Source organism: Xenopus laevis, chromosome 4L (assembly GCF_017654675.1).
Source record: "Xenopus laevis strain J_2021 chromosome 4L, Xenopus_laevis_v10.1, whole genome shotgun sequence".
NCBI lineage: Eukaryota > Metazoa > Chordata > Amphibia > Anura > Pipidae > Xenopus > Xenopus laevis.
This window is the reverse complement of record NC_054377.1, coordinates 141421413-141441014: the sequence shown is the minus strand read 5'-3', so window position 1 is coordinate 141441014 and position 19602 is coordinate 141421413. Positions and strand designations below refer to the sequence as shown.

Here is a 19602-nt window from a genome sequence, read left to right as displayed (position 1 = left end):
GGCATTTTGGCGCATGCGCAGTTGGAGCAATTTGCCAGTTTGTACTGGGCAAGCGTCGAATCTCACGAAAATTGCCTAAGTGCCGGAAGAATGATGTGGTTTTTGAGTTATTTCGCTTTTTATTCAGCAGCTCTCCAGTTTGCAATGTCAGCAATCTGGTTGTTATTACCCTAGCAACCGTGCATTGATCTGAATAAGAGACTGGAATATGAATAGGAGAGGACCTTACTAGAAAGATGAGTAATAAAAAGTAGCAATAACAATAAATGTGTAGCCTTACAGAGCATTTGTTTTTTAGATGGGAGTCAGAAGAAAAAGGCAAAAAAATTATAAAACTATAAAAAATAAATAATGAAAACAAATTGAAAAGCTGCTTAGAATTGGCCATTCTATTACCGTATATACTAAAAGTTTACTTAAAGGTGAACCACCCCTTTAAAGAGAAATATAATCATTTTACATATAATTAAACATCCGCTTTTTGATCATCCTGAGTGATCAACTTCTGACAGGAGTTATTTGCTCAGAATCAGCTGACCTGACCCATTAGCTCATGTGGAAAGGACCCACATTCCTCCAGGACACGCATGTGATCAAGTGTTTCAAGCATCAAATCAATGACCCGTGCAATGCAGAGATTTAAAGGGCCACTAAAGCATGCCTTAATGATACAGTATTAGTACTAAACGGCTATGAAACTTTCTCACGTAAAGGGGATCATGAAAAAAATTACTCTGAGCCCTTTCACAATCATAGTTACATAGTAGTTACATAGTAAGTAAGTTAGGTTGAAAAAAGACACGTCCATCATTTCAATCTTTTAAGTCTATATTTAACCTGCCTAACAGCCAGTTGATCCAGAGGAAGGTAAAAAAAAAACCATTTGAAGCCTCTCTCCAGTTTGCTTCAGAGGAGAAAAAAATTCCTTCCTGACTCCAAAAGTCTAATCTCCTCGAATCTGCCCATTGTGGCCAGACCCTTACCAGTGCAGTGCAACAGTACATAATATTTTCATTACTTTACATACACTTTCATTTTTTGCTGTTACTGTTCCTTTAAGGTTTGACCTGAAAAAAAATGTAGAGGTATGGGACCAGTTATCCAGAATGCTCGGGAACCTGGGGTTTTAAGGATCGTTCTGTAATTTGGATCTTCATACCATATGTCTACTAGAAAACCATGTAAACATTAAATAAACCCAATAGGCTGGTTTTGCTTCCAATAAGGATTAATTATATCTTAGTTGGGATCAAGTACAAGATACTGTTTTATTATTACAAAGAGAGGAAAAATTTGGATTATTTGATTATAATGGAGTCTATGGGAGACGGCCTTTCCATAATTTTTGAGCTTTCTGTGTACCAGGTTTCCAGATAACAGAACCCATACCTTTACTGGTTAATACATTTTAAAAAAAAAAACAAAAAAAAAAAAAACAATGTTTGTCATTTTGCCACTAGGGGGAGCCTTTAATGAACACTAAAATGAAAACTGCTCTGCTAAAAGCAAAATTGCTTTGCTGCAAAGCCTCCAGACTTCACTGAAATGAGCTCTCGCTGCATTTTTGTTGTTCCCCAGAGCCTTAGAGCAGACAGCTCCATTATTTTCCTATAGCTATGGCACACATGCTATTTAGATGTGCCAGTCATGAAAATACCACCACTGCTTCTGTTTTGATGCAGGGGGAAAAAAAAACTACCAAGTGCGCCCTGTAGACTTATGAAGATCCAAATTACGGAAAGATCTGTTATCTGGAAAACCCCAGGTCCTGAGCATTCTGGATAACAGGTCCCATACCTGTAATCATTTAAGGGAAGATGACATTAGTACTTTTACATTAAAGATCCTGTCGTTTGGCAAATGAACCGATCGCTCGCTGATTTTGCCTGCTAATTGGATGACTTACTTGGGTTGATGTGACTGACCAAGCCAAAGATCAGATACTAAATGGGGGCCTATGCAGACCAGTTGGAAGAGAAGCACATTACTGGTCCTTACCTGAAGGGTTTTTTCGAAACTGTCAGAGGGTTTGGCCTCTTATATAGGAGAATAAGCAACGAAGATCTCATCCAGGTCATGGTATATAGCAGTGATCCCCAACCAGTAGCTCGTGAGAAACATGTTGCTCTCCAAACCCCTTGGATGTTGCTCTCGCGGTCCTCAAAGCAGGTGCTTATTTTTGCCATTCCAAGCTTTAATTGCATAAAAAGTAAGTATAGTGCCACGTAGTGCCTCTTGTAGGCTGCCAGTCCACATAGGGGCTACCAAAAAGTCAATCACAGCCCTTATTTGGCATCCCAAGGGACTTTTTCATGCTTGTGTTGCTCCCCAACTCTGTTTACATTTGAATATGGCTCACGGGTTAAAAAGGTTGGGGACCCCTGATCTATAGTAATAAGTCAAATCAACTGGACTTGCCAAGTCTTGAAGACATTTCGCTAGTCATATGACTGGCTTTCTCAATTTAGAAGTGAGAAAGCCAGTCAGATGACTAGCAAAACGTCTTCAAGAGGAAAAAAAAACAGCAGGTCCAGTTGATTTGACTTACCGTATATACTCGAGTATAAGCCGTCCCGAGTATAAGCCGAGGTACCTAATTTTACCTCCAAAAACTGGGAAAGCTTATTGACTCGAGTATAAGCCGAGGGTGAGAAATGCAGCAGCTTCTGGTAAGTTTCAATCTCGTTTTTGGATGACTATTCTTAGGCGCCGACTATTATTCTAAGGCGCCGGCGAATATTCTTAGGCGCCGGCTACTATTCTAAGGCACCGGCAAATATTCTTAGGCACCGGCTACTATTCTAAGGCGCCGGCGAATATTCTTAGGCGCCGGCGACCGTTTTTGCGCTTGACCCGAGTATAAGCCGAGGTAGAGTTTTTCAGCATATTTTGGGGGCTGAAAAACTCGGCTTATACTCGAGTATATACGGTATTAGTATAGATATACCATGACCTGGATGAATGAGAACCTTGGCAGACAAATTGGTTGCTTATTCTCCTATGCAAGGGGCCAAAACCCTGACAGTTTAGAAAACCAACTTTAGGTATGGGCCAGTTATGTGCTCCTCTTGCAACTGGTCTGCATAGGCCCCCATTAGTATCAGATCTTTGGCTTACTATAAGATACTAATTTGTTCTAAGGAGGCTGACTCGCCAGTTTAAATTGCCTAGTGAATGGCCGAAGATTTTGCTTTTATTCACTGCTCTTTGGTGTGCTACTATTATTGCATGCATATAAATATACATGACGTTCCCCTACATCAGGGATCCCCAACCTTTAGAACCTGTGAGCAACATTCAGAAGTAAAAGGAGTTGGGGAGCAACACTAGCATGAAAAATTTTCCTGGAGTGCCAAATAAGGGCTGTGATTGGCCATTTGGTAACCCCTATGTGGATTGTCAACCTACATTGAGACTCTGTTTGGCAGAACACCTGGTTTTTATGAAACCAAAACTTGCCTCCAAGCCTGGAATTCAAAAATAAGCTCCTGCTTTGAGGCCACTGGGAGCAACATTCAAGTCGTTGGGGAGCAACATGTTGCTCTTGAACTACTGGTTGGGGATCACTGCCCTACATGATGGAAGAGGTGCCAATAGCCAGCTATATACAGCTACTGTTTAGAAAGTACAAAAATACACTGTACCAAACTTTGATCTATTATCAAGAATGTTTATGGTTATAGGTTATAGGTTATAATGAACAGGGAACGACTGAGTTTCTCTCTCTTTTCCTTTTCTTTCCTACCCTTTCTACTCTAGGTTTACTGAATAATTTTGTTAATTTACCTTTTATTAAAAATACAAAAAGTCAATAGTTGAGGTAATATTTTCAACTGTTATAATCTGAACATGTCCTGGAGGTGAAAGGAATGTATAGATGGTTACTCGCTTACAAGAAAATGAAAATGTGATGGTTTATCTCCGCACAATTGTACCAAATAGAACTGAGGAATGTACTTATTGATACGGTGTCTTCTCAATGTAATAGCAATATGTTTGGACAACATTAACTTGCCAATTGCATTTTGAATGTTTTTCCCTTTCGTTATGTCCAGTAATCATATACGACAATGCCTATGTTTTTGGAAAAATAATTAATACACAAAATACCTACAGCTGGTACCAGATCTGGGAGTGATGAAGAGACTCACCTATTAGAGTCCTGCGTACCCCGACCCGTACCCTCAACCTGCAATCCGCAACCAGGACTCACATCCTTACCCCCTTGGACCCGCAAGTACCTTATCCGCAACCCAGACCCGCGACCAACTGACCATCAAGAATCAGGAAGTGCTGTCATTGTAAACCGGAAGTGACATCATCGGAAGTAGGCGTGATCAGAAAAAAGGATTAAAAATTGCTATTGAGAAGACCCACGGCCCTACCCGCGACCTGCGTCTATACCTGCAACCTGCATGTTACTGCAGGTTTTTGCGGGTAACCCGCGGGTACCCGACCCGCTGCAGGACTATCACCTATACCAAATACGATGAAGGTGGTTATAGTGTAAAAGTGTTTTAAGATCTGGTTCCTAATGATGTAAATCAGTGATCCTCAACAATGGCTCACGAGCAACATGTTGCTTCCCAACCCCTTGGATCTCCCAGTGGCCTCAAAGCAGGTGCTTAAATTAGATTTTTTGGTTTTGAGACCAGTTTTGGTCGCATAAAAAACAGATGCACTGCCAAACAGAGCCTTCTTTAGAATGCCAGCCCACATAGGGGCTAACAAATAGTCAATCACTGTCATTATTTGGCACCCCAGGAACATTTTTCATACTTGTGTTGCTCCCCAACTCTCTTTACAATTTGATTGCGGCTCATGGGTAAAAAAAGATTGGGGACTTCATATGTGTAAATAGCACCCCCAATTGTAGTTAAGCAAAATCGCCACTAAACTTTCTATTAACCCTTGTATAAGCCAGTATTGCCTCTTTTACTCAACAGGAGGCAGCAGGGAGCAATTTCGGGTATTTTATTGCCACATTTTATGGTGGGCATAACATCTAAGAATTGCCCCGTGTGCCTAAAGCCTTGAAACATCTCTCACATGCACCAGATAAAGGGGAAACTAGAACCAAAATGTCATAAGACTGAATCAGACCCCAAAGTGTCCTTTGGTGCTGCCATACAGTAATATAACCCTATAAGAACTGTCTATGTATGTGTGTATGTGTGTGTATATATATATATATATATATATATATATATATATATATATATATATATACACACATCTTTAAAGGGGTGGTTCACCTTTAAGTTAACTTTTAGGGGGTTATTTACTAAACTCCGAAGAATACAAAAACCCAAAAAATGTGTGATTTTTCTTAATAAAATCTAACTTTTAAGAAATCAGGAATTTTTCTGAATTTAATAAACCCAGAGGATGGAAGAGTCCAAATCTGAAAATCCGGCATCTCAGACCTGTCTAGCTTGCATATAAGTCAATGGGAGAAGTCCCAATGATTTTTGATGTGCACTGAGTTTCAAGCAATACCCTACAAACTCCGATCAAATCCGCTCAGGGTTTTTTACGCTTATTTATTATAAAATTTTCCCAAAAATATGCTTTGCGGGAAATAAAATCATATTTTCATAAATTTTTCTGACTTTCTCATCTGTTTTTCACAATTTTTTCGTAATTTTCACCCGAAACCTCCGAAAACTTCAGGGTATTCATGAAAATCTTTTTTTTTCCCGCATAGAAAATTTTCGGGAAAATGTAATAATAAATAAGCGTAAAAAACCCTAGCGGATTTGATTGGAGTTTGTAGCAGAAAATATTGAGATAAATTCGAACTTTGATAAATAATACCTTTAGTATGTTATAGAGTGTCCAATTCTAAGCACCTGTTCAATTGGTCTTTTTTATTTTTTTTATAGTTTTTTTTAATTATTTGCCTTTTTCTTCTGACTCTTTCCAGTTTTCAATGGGGGGTCACTGACCCCATCTAAAAACAAATGCTCGGTAAGGCTACACATTTATTGTTATTGCTACCTTTTATTACTTATCTTTCTATTCAGGCCTCTACTTTTCATATTCCAGTCTCTTAGTCTAATCAGTGCATGGTTACTAAGGTAGTTTGGACCCTAGCAACCAGACTGCTGAAACCGCAAACTAGAGAGCTGCTGAACAAAAAAGCTAAATAACTCAAAATCCACAAATAATAAAAAAAATTAAAACTAATTGGGAAATTAGAATATCACTCTCTTTTGACTTTTCCTCTTAAAATAACTTCACAGCCCTCGTTGTTCCATGTTATTTCTCGGGTGCTTTGTACACACTTTCCAGGTTACAAAGTTAGGGCCTAAAAACTCCATATACGTAAGGGGGTATTACTGGGCCGAGACAAGGAAGCTTTCACTATCGCGAAAATTAAAATTTAATGTAAGCTTAAACATACTGAAATAAGAAACTTTCTAAATACAATCAACTAAATATTCTGTATTGTTTCTGAAATAATGAAATTTATCTTCACTATTCCTCTCTCAGCATCTGTTTCTCCTCATTCTGTCTTCATGCAGCAGTTGGGTGTCAGATGAATGATCCAATATATCTTATAGGGGGGCTCCTTTTGCCTAGAAGATGTATTAGAGCTCACTCTATTAAACTCACCAGACATCGTCTCTCTACATGCAGGATTTGTGCAAAAGGCAGTTATTTTGTTAGATTTTGTTTGTGCTGGAATCAGTTATCTGAGTGAGCTCTAATTCATCTTACTTTAGTATGAGGAAGCTTATATTAAATTTTAATTTTCACAATAGTTCCCCTTTAACAGTGAAGTGCCGTGGAATATTTCAGCACTATTAGGTATATAGAATAATAAATCATTTATTTTCTGGGTATTAAAAAAAAAATTTAATGTAAGCATCTTGTTTGCTCCCGGTGTCTAATAAGTGTCAGCTTGGTTTTAACACATAAGGAAGAATGTTTATTTCTGCATATTAATTGCGTATATTATTACAGCTGATTTAATTTCACACAGATCTTCAGCCACACAACCCTCCGTTTTTGCCCCCGCTAATATACTCTGGCAACGTCTGTGTTCCAATTCTGATGGAAACGGCAATACTTGTCCGGTCACATAAAGCGCCAGTGATGCCTTGGGACATGTGACTCCTTTAGTTCACTGATGTGTTAAGATTGTGGAAGGACTAATTAATGCATAAACAGCTCTCGTTAGAAGGGGGGAGGGGATAAGTAAATGCAGTGAAATTACAGTGTCCAGTTCCTAGGGAAGGATCCGCTTAACAGCAGAAATGAAGCAGGGTAAGAGTCATAGGAAACCATGATGGATAGACGTATTCTGGGCACCCATATAAACGACAAGCAAAGAAAGATGCTAAAGGGGTGGTTCAGCTTTAAGTTACCTTTAAAGGGGAAATAAAGTCTAAAATAGAATAAGGCTAGAAATGCTGTATTTTGTATACTAAATATAAACGTGAACTCACTGCACCAGAAGCCTTATTAAATGAATGACTTATGCTTTCAGTTGGCCGCAGGGGGCTCTCATCTTGTGGATTGTTAAACATCTTTGCAAGACCAAGACTACGCACATGCTCAGTGTGGTCTGAGCTTCCGTTGAAAGGGTTAAAGGGGTGGTTCAGCTTTAAGTTAACTTTTAGTATGTTATAGAATGGCCAATTCTAAGCTACTTTTAAATTGGCCTTCATTATATATTTTTAATGTTTTTTTTAATTATTTGCATTCTTCTTCTGAATGTCTCCAGCTTTCAAATGGGGGTCACAGACTCCTTCTAAAAAACAAATGCTCTGTAAGGGGGCGCAAGAAGTATGGGGGATCGAAGTGCACCAGGCCCCTGTGAAGATTTTTTGCAAAGAGGGCCAGGTGCACTCTAGTTACACTACTGCATGTCCCAGTCTACAATTCAAATCCGTGCATGGTTGCTAGGGTAATTTGGACCAAGCAACCAGATTACTAAAACTGCAAACTGGAGAACTGCTGAATAAAAAGTTTAATAACTCAAAAACTACAATTTGTCTCAGAACATTACTCTCTAACATCATACTCAAAGTTAATTTCAAGGCCTTACAGTCCCCAAATGATTGTAAGCTGTGGTGTCAAAAAAGGGATGCACCGAATCCAGGATTCGGTTTGGGATTCGGCCTTTTTCAGCAGGGTTTGGCCGAACCGAATCCGAATCATAATTTGCATATGCAAATTCGGGACGGGAAGGGAAATCGTGTGACTTTTGTCACAAAACAAGGAAGTAAAAAATGTTTCCCCTTCGCATATGCAAATTAGGATTCGGTTTGGCCTAATCCAAAATAGTGGATTCGGTGCATTCCCAGTGTCAAATCATGTATCAGGCAACTGGTATTAGAGTCCTGCGCGGGTCCATTTTTTGGAACCCGTACCCGACCCGTACCCGCAACCTACAATCCACAACCCGGACCCACAACTCGCATTCTTACCCGATTGGACCTGCTACCCGACCCGCAAGTACCTTATCCACAACCCGGACCCGCTGACCATCAAGAATCAGTAAGTGCTGTCATTGTAAACCAGAAGTGACATCATCAGAAGTAGGGGTGATCTGAAAAAAAGGCGTAAAAATCGCTATTGAGAAGACCCACAAAACCGCCGACCCGCGTCTATACCCGGAACGTCTACCTGCAACCCGCGGGTACCACAGGTTTTTGCGGGTACCCGACCTGCTGCAGGACTGATATCGCAGTCATGTGACAAGCAGCACGGCTACATTTTCTATTCTGTCGCACGCTTTTTTGCCCATATTTCCAGTGCGTTTCATAGCAGCATTTCGATATATTACCTAACGGCACCTTCAAAAACAAATACGATTTTTATAGGGAGTGATAAAATCATCAGACAAATCAGTGCCGAGAAATCAGTGCTAGCTTGCCCAGAGGGATACTGCGGTGAGACGCATGCCTGCCTGGCACTCAACAGGTTAACCTCCCTATATGGGCCTCTGTGTTTAGTCATTAGCATCCCACCCTCTCACTTTCTCTTGGCATCTTCTTCTTTTTATACTGTCGGACAATATTTCACCCACCCTATGGCTGCGTTTCCTTCCTTCCTTCTGTAAAACACCTGCCACAACATGATTCACTGGAGTCTATTCACGGCTTCTCCGCAGATGTTACATAATTGCACTTTCCAGTCCTATGGCCCTACGTCGAGGCTCTGATCCTGTTGCGATTCCGCATTATCCGACGCTTTATAGGCACCCACATCTGAGGGTCCTCTCTACCGCTTCAAGGTGAAGAGACAAGTGAACACAGACAAATAACAGAGCAAATGATTTTGCTTTCAGTCTTGATAGGTGGATATCTAAATAATACACGCTTCATAAAAAAAAATAAAAAGATGCTAAAAAAATCAAGAACAAGATCGACAAGGGTCAGGCTTACAGGCTCTATCTATTGTGGGTAAAATAATTCATATGCCTGACAAAGCTCCCGCTATGGAATCCGGTTACATCTCAGCGCTCAAAGGGCTGGTGCATGGGATTCAAAAGAGATTTGAGCAGATTTATGAAGAACTGACACCCATTCCAGAAGCGCAGTTTCACCCTTAACCGCTCCTGTGTTTGAGATCTTCACCAAGCAGTTCTTGCTGCTTTACAATTCGGAACCAGCCAAAAAGAATATCAGGGGATTCTGAGCGCCGTAGTTCAACAGGTGGAGACCAGCGGCTTAAAATTCACATTTTGTATGACAGAATTGGGCTTCATTTATTATTTTATAATGGTGGTTCACCTCTGAGTTTAGTATGATGTAGAGAGTGATATTCTGAGACTATTTGCAATTGGTTTTCATTTTTTATTATTTGTGGTTTTTGACTTATTTAGCTTTTTATTCAGCGGATCTCCAGTTTTCAGTGTCAGCAATCTGGCTGCTAGGGTCCAAATGACCCTAGCAACCCTGCATTGATTTGAATAAGAGACTGGAATATGAATTGGAGAGGACCTTACTAGAAAGATGAGAAATACAAATAATAATGATAAATTTGTAGCCTTACAGAGCATTTGCTTTTCAGATGGGGGTCAGCGACGCCCATTTGAAAGCTGGAAAGAGTCAGACGATAAAGAAGGCAAATAATTATAAAACTATAAAAAAATAAATAATGAAGACCAACTAAGACGTTGATTAGAATTGGTCATTCTATAACCTACTAAAAAGTTTTCTTAAAGGCGAACCACCCCTTTAAGTTAACTTTTAGTATGTTATGGAATGGCCAATTCTAAGCAACTTTTTAGTTGGTCTCCATTATTTTTTTTTTTTTAATTAGTTGCCTTCTACTTCTGACTCTTTCCAGCTTTCCAATGGGGGTCACTGACCCCATGTAAAAAAAAAAATGCTCTGTAAGTAGGGATGCACCAAATCCAGGATTCGGATTTAGACGAATCCACGTGCCTGGCTAAACCAAATTCAAGGGCAGGAAGGGAAATCCCATAACTTTTTGTCAATAAACAAGGAAGTTAAAAATTGTTTTTTCCAAATTTTTCCTTCCTGTTCCTAATTTGCATATGCGATTTGCAATTGGTTTTCATTTTTTATTTGGGGTTTTGAGTTATTTAGCTTTCTATTCAGTAGTTTTTCAGTTTGCAATATCTGGTTGCTAGGTTATGAATTCTCCTAGCAACTATTGTTTTGAATAAGAGACTGGAATATGAATAGGAGAGGCCTGAACAGTAAAAGGAGTAATACAAATTATGCATATGCAAATTATCACACGGATTCAGCCAAATGTTTCTTGAAAGATTCAGGGATTCGGCCATAACCCAAAAAGTGGATTCAGTGCATCCCTATCTGTAAGGCTACAAATGTATTGTTATGGCTACTTTGTATTACTCATCTTTCTATTTAGGCCTCTCCTATTCATATTCCAGACTCGTAATCAAATCTATGCATAGTTGCTAGGGTAATTTAGCCCTAGGAACCAGATTGCAGATATTGCAAACTGAAAAACTACTGAATAAAAAGCTAAATAACTCAAACCCCCAAATAATAAAAAATGAAAAGCAACAGCAAATTGTCTCAGAATATCACTCTCTACATCATACGAATTCATAATTCAAAGGTGAACAACCCCTTTATGTAGCTTTTGACTTATTTTACTACTTACTGGTTAAATTTAATCTAGCAACCAAGCATTGGTTTGAAGAGAGACTGCAGGCTTTTTTTGGCTGCCAGGGTCATCAGACAGATAGCAATTTTAATTGGAAGCTAGAAAGAAGCAGGTAACTCAAAAACTAAAAGACCACTGAAAAAGTGGCTAGGAATAAGATGTTCTATAATGTATTTAAAGGTGAACTAATCCTTTAAAAAAACCAAAAAAAAAAACCAATGTATAGGATACAAATGGCTTTTAACATCTTTGAAAGGATTTCATCAAATACAAGTACAGGTATGAGATCAGTTATCCAGAAAGCTCTGAATTACAGAAAGGCAGTCTCCCATAGACTCCATTTTATCCAATTTTTTAAAGATGATTTCCCTTTTCTCTGTAATAATAAAACAATACCTTGTACTTGATCCCAACTAAGATATAATTAATCCTTATTTGGAAGCAAAACCAGCCTATTGGGTTTATTTAATGTTTACATAATTTTTTATTATGAAGATCCAAATTACAGAAAGATCTGTTACCCGGAAAATCCCAGGTCCTGAGCATTCTGGATGACAGATCCCAAACCTGTAACATTTATGGCACAGTGACTAAAAAAAAAGTGCAAGGAACAAGAATTGGGCTTTATTCCCGGTCGGTTTTTCTCGCATTGTCACTTAAGCTGCACATGCTCAATTCAGGTGTCCACTTTGTTAACAGGTATCAAAAGTGTTTTAAAATGAAATAAAAATACAATAAATTAATCTCTTTCAAGAGCCATCAATACAAGACCCCAAAAACTATGTCGCAGGGACCCAAGCTAGCTCCATTGGTGAAACTGAGCTGAAGCTTTTATGAGACAGTAACAGCATCTTGTAACATTCACAGATCTATAGCGATCATTTTTAGAAACTGTCAGAAACAGAGACATGGAAATGCCACGATTTTCTTCTTTTTATTTTTACACCGGCTCAGCGCGATTCCTTATAACCCAGTCATCATATTCCATTATATCCCAGCCATTATATCCCAGCCATTATATCCCAGTCAATGCGATTCTTTATATCCCAGTCATCATATCCCATTATATCCCAGACATTATATCCCAGACAATGCGAATCTTTATATCCCAGTCATCATATCCCAGTCATCATATCCCATTATATCCCAGACATTATATCCAAGTCAATGCGATTCCTTATATCCCAGTCATCATATCCCATTATATCCCAGTCAATGCGATTCCTTATATCCCAGTCATCACATCCCAGTCATCATATCCCATTATATCCCAGCCATTATATCCCAGCCATTATATCCCAGTCAATGCGAATTATATCTTCCCAACAGGCTGCACTGCTAATCCCAGTTTCATACAAAATGCAAAGACAAAATATTGTTACTATTATGAGGACTGTTTATTTATTATGCTGAAACATCACATTCATCGGTTACAACATGCAACAGCGGCCTGCTTCTAAGAGCTTACAATCTAACATGTTGGTGAAGGTACAGTATTTATTCTATACGAGTAGCTGTGAATGCTACAATATGCTCTTATACAGGTATGGGATCTGTTATCCGGAAACCATTTATCCAGAATGCTCCAAATTATGGGAAGTTCCATAGACACCATTTTATCCAAATAGTCAAAATGTTTTAATTATTTTCTTTTTCTCTGTAATAACGAAACAGTACAAAGATATAATTAATCCGTATTGGCAAAACCAGCCCATTGAGTTTATTTAATGTCTACATGATTTTCTAATAGACTTAAGGTATGAAGATCCAAACTAGAGAAAGATTCATTATCCGTAAAACCCCAGGTCCCGAGCATTCTGGATAACAGGTCCAATACCTGTATTAGGCATTACCAGGCATATTTTAGCATAAGACTCCTGACATTTATACAACTATACATATAAATACACATGCACCTGCACACATACAAGTCACCCTCAATTTTCTACAGAGGAGGGTCTATTGAAGCATTTATCAAATGCAGTATTTGGGATTCTTACACCTTTTTAAATAGGACTTTTGCTTGGGCAAAAATTGGTTTACGTGGAAATAAATGTCTCTACATTATCCAAGCGCAACTGCACGAGGAATAATACATTCCACATTAAACAAGAAACGGTGGAAACTGTACAATTATTGTTATTATTATTTTTTTTTTCACAATGATGATCCCTGGAAGAACAAGAATTGATGTTAGTATAAGGCACATTGAAAGCAATATATGAACAGGTTGGATTTTGCCCCAGCTCATAAAACCTCAATGCTCCGAGCAGACAGACATAGCACCGAACGCTCTCCCTCTAAAGCCCACAAATCGCACTTGCCTTGAAGTTGCTGTAAAGTCGAAGTAATTTAAGATTATTGCGCGAGACCAAAGGGCAGATGAAGCTTTTTAGAACCTTCATTTCAACACTTAAAGCTGCTCATTACAGGGGTTAAATGAGTTTCTCCAACGACAAGTACTTAAAGTAGTTTAAATCAATCTCTGGCACGTTCGGAGAGCCGCTAACATTATTTAAACTATATTTAAGTAAAACTATAAAAGACTAAGTAGGGGGGGAAAAATGAAACGCCGGGCTCGGATGCCTTGAAAAATATAATAAAGCGCATAAAGAAGAGCCAAGATCATCATTTTGTACAAATAAGCCCACCGAATAAATGAGGGATTTTTACAAAACAGCATTTTGCATGCAGCACTTACAGGTACGGGACCTGTTATCCAGAATGCTCAGGACCTGGGGTTTTCCGGATAAGGAGTCTTTCCATAATATGGATCTCCATACTTTAAAACAACTAAAAATCATGTAAGCATTAAATAAACCAAATAGGGTTCTTCTGCTTCAAACAAGGATTAATTATATCTTAGTTGGGATCAAGTACAAGCTACTGTTTTATTATTACACAGAAAAAGGAAATACTTTTTTTTTTTTTAAATGTGAATTATTTGTTTAAAATGGAGTCTATGGGAGATGGCTGTCCCGTAATTCGGGGCTTTCTGGATAACGGGTTTCCAGATAATGGATCCCTTTCCTGTAATATATATATTCATTCTGATACAGTCGTCCCTTACAGACAAGTGAACAGTAGAAAAAACACACATTACTGCATTGATATACCTTAATCTGATCATTAAGCCGGGACAAAGATAATAACATATTATACGGGCACTGAATGTATAAATTATAGATCATTTTATTGCAAGGTTATATTACCACAGGCATTGGATAAAACATGCACTCAATTCTTCGACGTACACAATTTTAGAAGAGCCCAAAATATTTACAAAAAAAAAAAAAAGGGTTGAAAAAAAGAAACTTGCTACCGCAAAAAAGAGGAAATGGTCTCAAACTGATAATTTCACATAATGTTTACGCATTCAAATGCGGGGGAAAAGTGAAATTATCTGGAAGCATATAAGACACTTCACAAAAAAAAAGAAACGTTTATAAGGGTAAAAAATGTATACAACCTATCCAGCTAAAGTTTAAAGACAGGAATACAATTAAAATCACCCAAAACTTGCCCAGTGCTTAGAGACTAATAACAAGAGGGAATTACTCTTATGGCAGCAGAACTGTATTTTTTTTTTTTTAGAGGGACTGAAAACACCTCTCGCTTGTATGAACTGCAATCCATGTTTAATAACTCTATGAAACTGTGCTCGGAATTCTGCACCTTCTATTGCCCCCCTAACAAAAGAGAAGCATTTGTAATAGCCCATTTGTGCATAAGTGAGCTTGTGGGCTAGCTAGCCCCAGAGCCTGCACACAGCCTGTTCTTGACAAGAGCTCAACAGAGCCTTTCTTTGATCTCCATGGCTCTCCATAATCTAGGCTGTCAAGGTTCACTCGTTGGAGGCTGTTTACATTACTTTCCCCCAAAAAAAGAGATTTCCCCCCCTCCCTCTCTGACAATGACTAATCTAGAGGCTACAAAAAAGGAAGGAAAAGAAAGAACACTTCGACTGCCAGACATTAAACCTTCAATACTTTTATTTTCTGATTTACTTGGCAACCCACATATTTTACACAAGGACTGATTTTACTTGGATTTCTCTCTCTATATATATTACAAACACACACACGCATGTTTAGGAAAATATAATTATACACACCTTGTCGAAGTCTGGAAGACTCAAGCGCAAAAACTAAACATTTGATTATATTTTTCCATCCATCACTTAAAAACAGGATAAAGGCATTTATTCCCCAAGCCTAGAAAGAAAAATATTCCGTCACTCAGAATGTTATTGTTTGCTGGTCGACTGAAAACTTCATTCAGTGGGACACGCACGTTCCAAATGCAACATCATAAATGCCAGGTGCTCTATCTATTGGTATTCAGTACTTATTAAACTCTACTCTAAAAGAAATGAACTAGAAGGTGCTTTGGACTCAGATACAATGTGTCAGTTTCAATCGGACACAAAGATATAATGTGCTTTTTATTTACATTTATATTTTAGCGGATATCGAGTTTCCTTTTAGTAATAATCAGAAGAATACTGTCTATGACGATACAATTCAATCAAACAGATAGATAGCTGATAGATAGATACATAGATGATAAATAGATAGATAGATGATAAATAGATAGATGGATAGATAGATGATAGATAGATGATAAATAGATAGATAGATAGATGATAGATAGATAGATAGATAGATAGATAGATAGATAGATAGATAGATAGATAGATAGATAGATAGATAGATAGATAGATAGATGGAGAGGCAGAGAGTCATTTGAGAATTCATACAAAAGCTCGACATGTCAGATGGCTGAAAGCGTAACAATTTATCACTTAAAAATATTCCTACAGATGGCATTTGCAGAAAAAGCCTTGGAAATTATTATAGCAGCAATTAAAAGGGTAAAAAAAAAAAAAAGCCTGTCAACTTTTCGGCAGCATTTGGAAATAAAACTTTGCTCCAGATTTTACATTTTATTTAGGCAGCTTGAAGAGGCCACAGCAAGAAGAAAAAAAAACCCAAACTTGTCTGATCTCTTCACGCCATGGAAAAATGTTTAATCTTAATGTATATGGTGTTATATGACAGCTAGTACAAGGGACTAAGTGCCGTATAAATTTCCACCATAAGGAACGAGGGGACCTGAAACCACATGCCGACCACAAATTCACATCCCACCCGTGCGGATTTAACTAAAGGGGAGACAGATTAAGGAAAAGGAGGTGGGGGGGGAAAAAAAGGGGGAAGCGTTACAAACCTTTGAAACATAGGATGAGCACAAAAGGTACAAGATGAGGGTAAAAGTTTCCAGGCAGGGATGTGATGATTACGGCTGCGCTCTACGCAAGGCAGGGAATCTCTGCACCGAGAGCAGTTAATCGAGAGTTCTGCACAGAGTTAAAATCAAACACATCTTGAATAGGTGCAGCTGTAAGGAAATAAATTCCCTTTTTGTGCCTGATGGCAGAGATTAGTGCCGGAAGCTGTAGTTAATGTGCTCTCCTATTTGTTCCTGTAACTTTCTCCCGGCACAGTGTAAGTCTCCACACTCCCTATAGAAGGCAGCACAAAGGATGGCAACGCGGAGAAGATTGTAGCACGCTAATCTTTCAGGGTATCGCACCCACGTTAACTGCCGGCACCAGGAATAGGTAAGGGACCCAGGACAGAACTCCGGCACACAGGAGCAGCTTGTAGAGGGGCACAGGGTAACAGATGCCCGACCCCGATGTACCTCTATGAATGGAAAGAGAGGCGGCTGGGTGCACAGTGCTCCCTCACCAGACACACTGGGAATGACAGCTGGACGCAGAATATTGCGGCGACTACACAATTCGAATACTCCCCCCAGAAACAATGCCACTTGCAAGGGTAACTGGGTGCAGAGTAATCCAGGGCGTGGAGTATTTAAAGGGGGACCAGTTCAGATTTTCCCAGTAACAGGACACAGTGGAAGGCCAGCTGGGTGCCTCATAATCCAGTAACAGAGCATCAGACTGCGTGCTGCTCAAGTGGGGGACTAAGACAGCGGCACAGACAGACAGACAGCTGCAGGTACTTAGGAGTTTGGAGTAGCACGGGGGGGGGGGGGGGGTCCAGTAGCTGCACAATATACCACAACTAATAATAGTGCAATAAAGAGAACAGAGGCACCAGTCCCATTTGGGAAGCACCAATTACACATTTAAAGGGGCAGCTGGCAACAAGTAGATGAAAGAACGACCAGCAAAGTACTCAAACAAGCAGCAAGTTTTAAAAGTTGTCATATATAGTGGGGACGGCACAGCACGGAGACGTGATACGGAGCTGCCAGGTACCTGTACTGACATCATAGTTCTGACTGCAAAGTCCTGCTGCCGACACAATACTCGAGTAATGCAATACTGCAGGACCGGCACTAAACTTCTACTCTACACCAGGGAACTGCAGGACGGTCACAATATTCACACAGAATACTCCAGTCCTGACAAAGTACTCACACTCGGTCTATATCTGTCCACTGGAGACCGGTTACTGGCGCGGAACTCCCGTCACTGGTGCAAGTAATAGGGCGTCCCAGTAGTGACCTGTCACACAGTACTCCCTGTTACTCACCCAGTACTCCCTGTTACTCACATAGTGCTCCCTGTTACTCACCCAGTACTCCCTGTTACCCAGTGCTCCCTGTTACTCACACAGTACTCTCTGTTACTCACCCAGTGCTCCCTGTTACTCACCCAGTACCTCCTTGTTACTCACCCAGGGCTCCCTGTTACTCACACAGTACCTCCTTGTTACTAACCCAGTGCTCCCTGTTACTCACACAGTACTCAGAGGCAGGTACACATGATACTGACACAGGACACCCCAGTACTGACCTGTTACTTGCCAGGTACTCCAGTACTGTCACAATACCCCAAGAAGAGCCTCCAGTACTGACATGTTACTCGCAGGCTACTCCAGTAACAGCTCACTCCAACAAGTAGCAGGAGCCTCCAGTACTGACATGTTACTCCAACAAGTAGCAGCCACTGGGTCATGTGACTCCCCCCCCCCCCAGCACCTCAATATCCCCAGAGCAGAGCGCCCCCTGCCGGCAGAGGAGACAGAGAAAGAGAGAGACAGGCGAGTAATGTGAGGGGAAAGTGAGAGAGAGAAGAGACAGAGAAATGGGGCACGGACAGGAGGAGCCGAACACTCACCCGCTGGCGCCGCTCTCCTGTCTGTGTGTGTGTGACACTGTGTGTGTGTGTGAGAGAGTGTGTCACTGTGTGGGACTTTATTAGGAGTATCCCGTGCCCCGCTGCTGCCAGTACAACACATGCGGGTCCAGCGAGTACAGCAGCGTGCAGCCGCCACACAATAAATAACAATAGATTCCTCCGCGGCTCCCCCCACAGCTCAGCTCCCTCAGGCACTCTCACACACACCCCTTGATATTTGTCCCCGGCTAACGGCAGGCTCAGCCAACACTCCTCTGCATTCTCTCAGTCTCTCTCCTCCCCACCTCCACCTTCCTCCCCGCGGACTATTTTATCTCCCCCGCCACACTCGCGCTCTCAGTATCCCGCTTTGCAAGTGGGCACACGCTGGTCCGGCGGAGGGAGATGTTGTTATTTTTTGCTGTGGTGAGTCCCTGACGTCACATCCACCTGCTGGGTAAACAAGACACAGACAGGGAGAGGGAGAGACCCAAAGGGGAGAAGCAAGAGGGAAGGGGCATGGCTGGGGCAGAATGAAGAAGGGATTGCTTTATGGTAGTGCTGGGAGGTTTGTGCCCTGGCCCTCAGCATCACAGGGGCAGTAGTAGCTACAGGTACAAAGGTCATATTATGTAACAGTTATAGATTATTATTAGTATGGGCTAATGGGTCCAATTCCCTGTTCAGCAGTTGTAGGTTGGGGAGAAAGACTGTTACTAGCAATTCTGCTTCTCAAGTAGGTTTATTCATAAGGAGAAACAGCCATCGCTGGGGAAGAGGTTCTGCAGCAGCAGCTGATCACTTTCTTAATACTACTGAGGAGGGGGTACCGTATTCATAAGGAGGAACAGCAACTGTCAGCTCTGCTTCTCAATTTGCTTCTCTTATGTATAAGGACAACAGTCACTGTCAGTTTTGCATGCTGAGAAGTTCTGCAGCAGCTAACCCCTTCCTCTGATGTGCGTAATTAACTGGGGAAGAGGTTCTGCAGCAGCAGCTGATCACTTTATTTATTCTTTATACTACTGAGAAGGGGGTACCGTATTCATAACGTCGAACAGCAACTGTCAGCTCTGCTTCTCTTATGTATAAGGACAGCAGTCACTGCCAGCTTTGCATGCTGAGAAGTTCTGCAGCAGCTAGCCCCTTCCTCTGATGTGCATAATTAACAGGGGAAGAGGTTCTGCAGCAACAGCTGATCACTTTATTTATTCTTTATATTACCAAGGAGGGGGTGCTGTGTTCACAAGGTGAAACAGCAACTGTCAGTTTTGCATGCTGAGAAGTTCTGCAGCAGCTAACTCCTTCTTCTGATGTGCTTAATTAACTGG

General features: G+C 40.4%; 1 protein-coding gene across 12 annotated transcripts in view; it reads right to left on the bottom strand.

The window, feature by feature from the left end:
* foxp1.L (forkhead box P1 L homeolog) overlaps positions 1–18586 on the bottom strand; it is a 612880-nt gene extending 594294 nt beyond the window's left edge. For 4 of the 12 annotated variants that reach the window (XR_001935410.2, XM_018259171.2, XM_018259180.2 and 1 more), the window contains exons 1-2: positions 18272–18586; positions 15233–15332 (exon numbers count right to left, since the gene is read on the bottom strand). The gene's annotated coding sequence lies outside the window, so the exon portion shown is untranslated. Of the gene's footprint in view, positions 1–15232; positions 15333–16347; positions 17897–17947; positions 18142–18271 lie in introns of those variants that run through there. The other 8 variants (XM_018259179.2, XM_018259183.2, XM_018259181.2 and 5 more) reach the window with 8 other exon arrangements.
* Positions 18587–19602: the final 1016 nt, after the last annotated feature.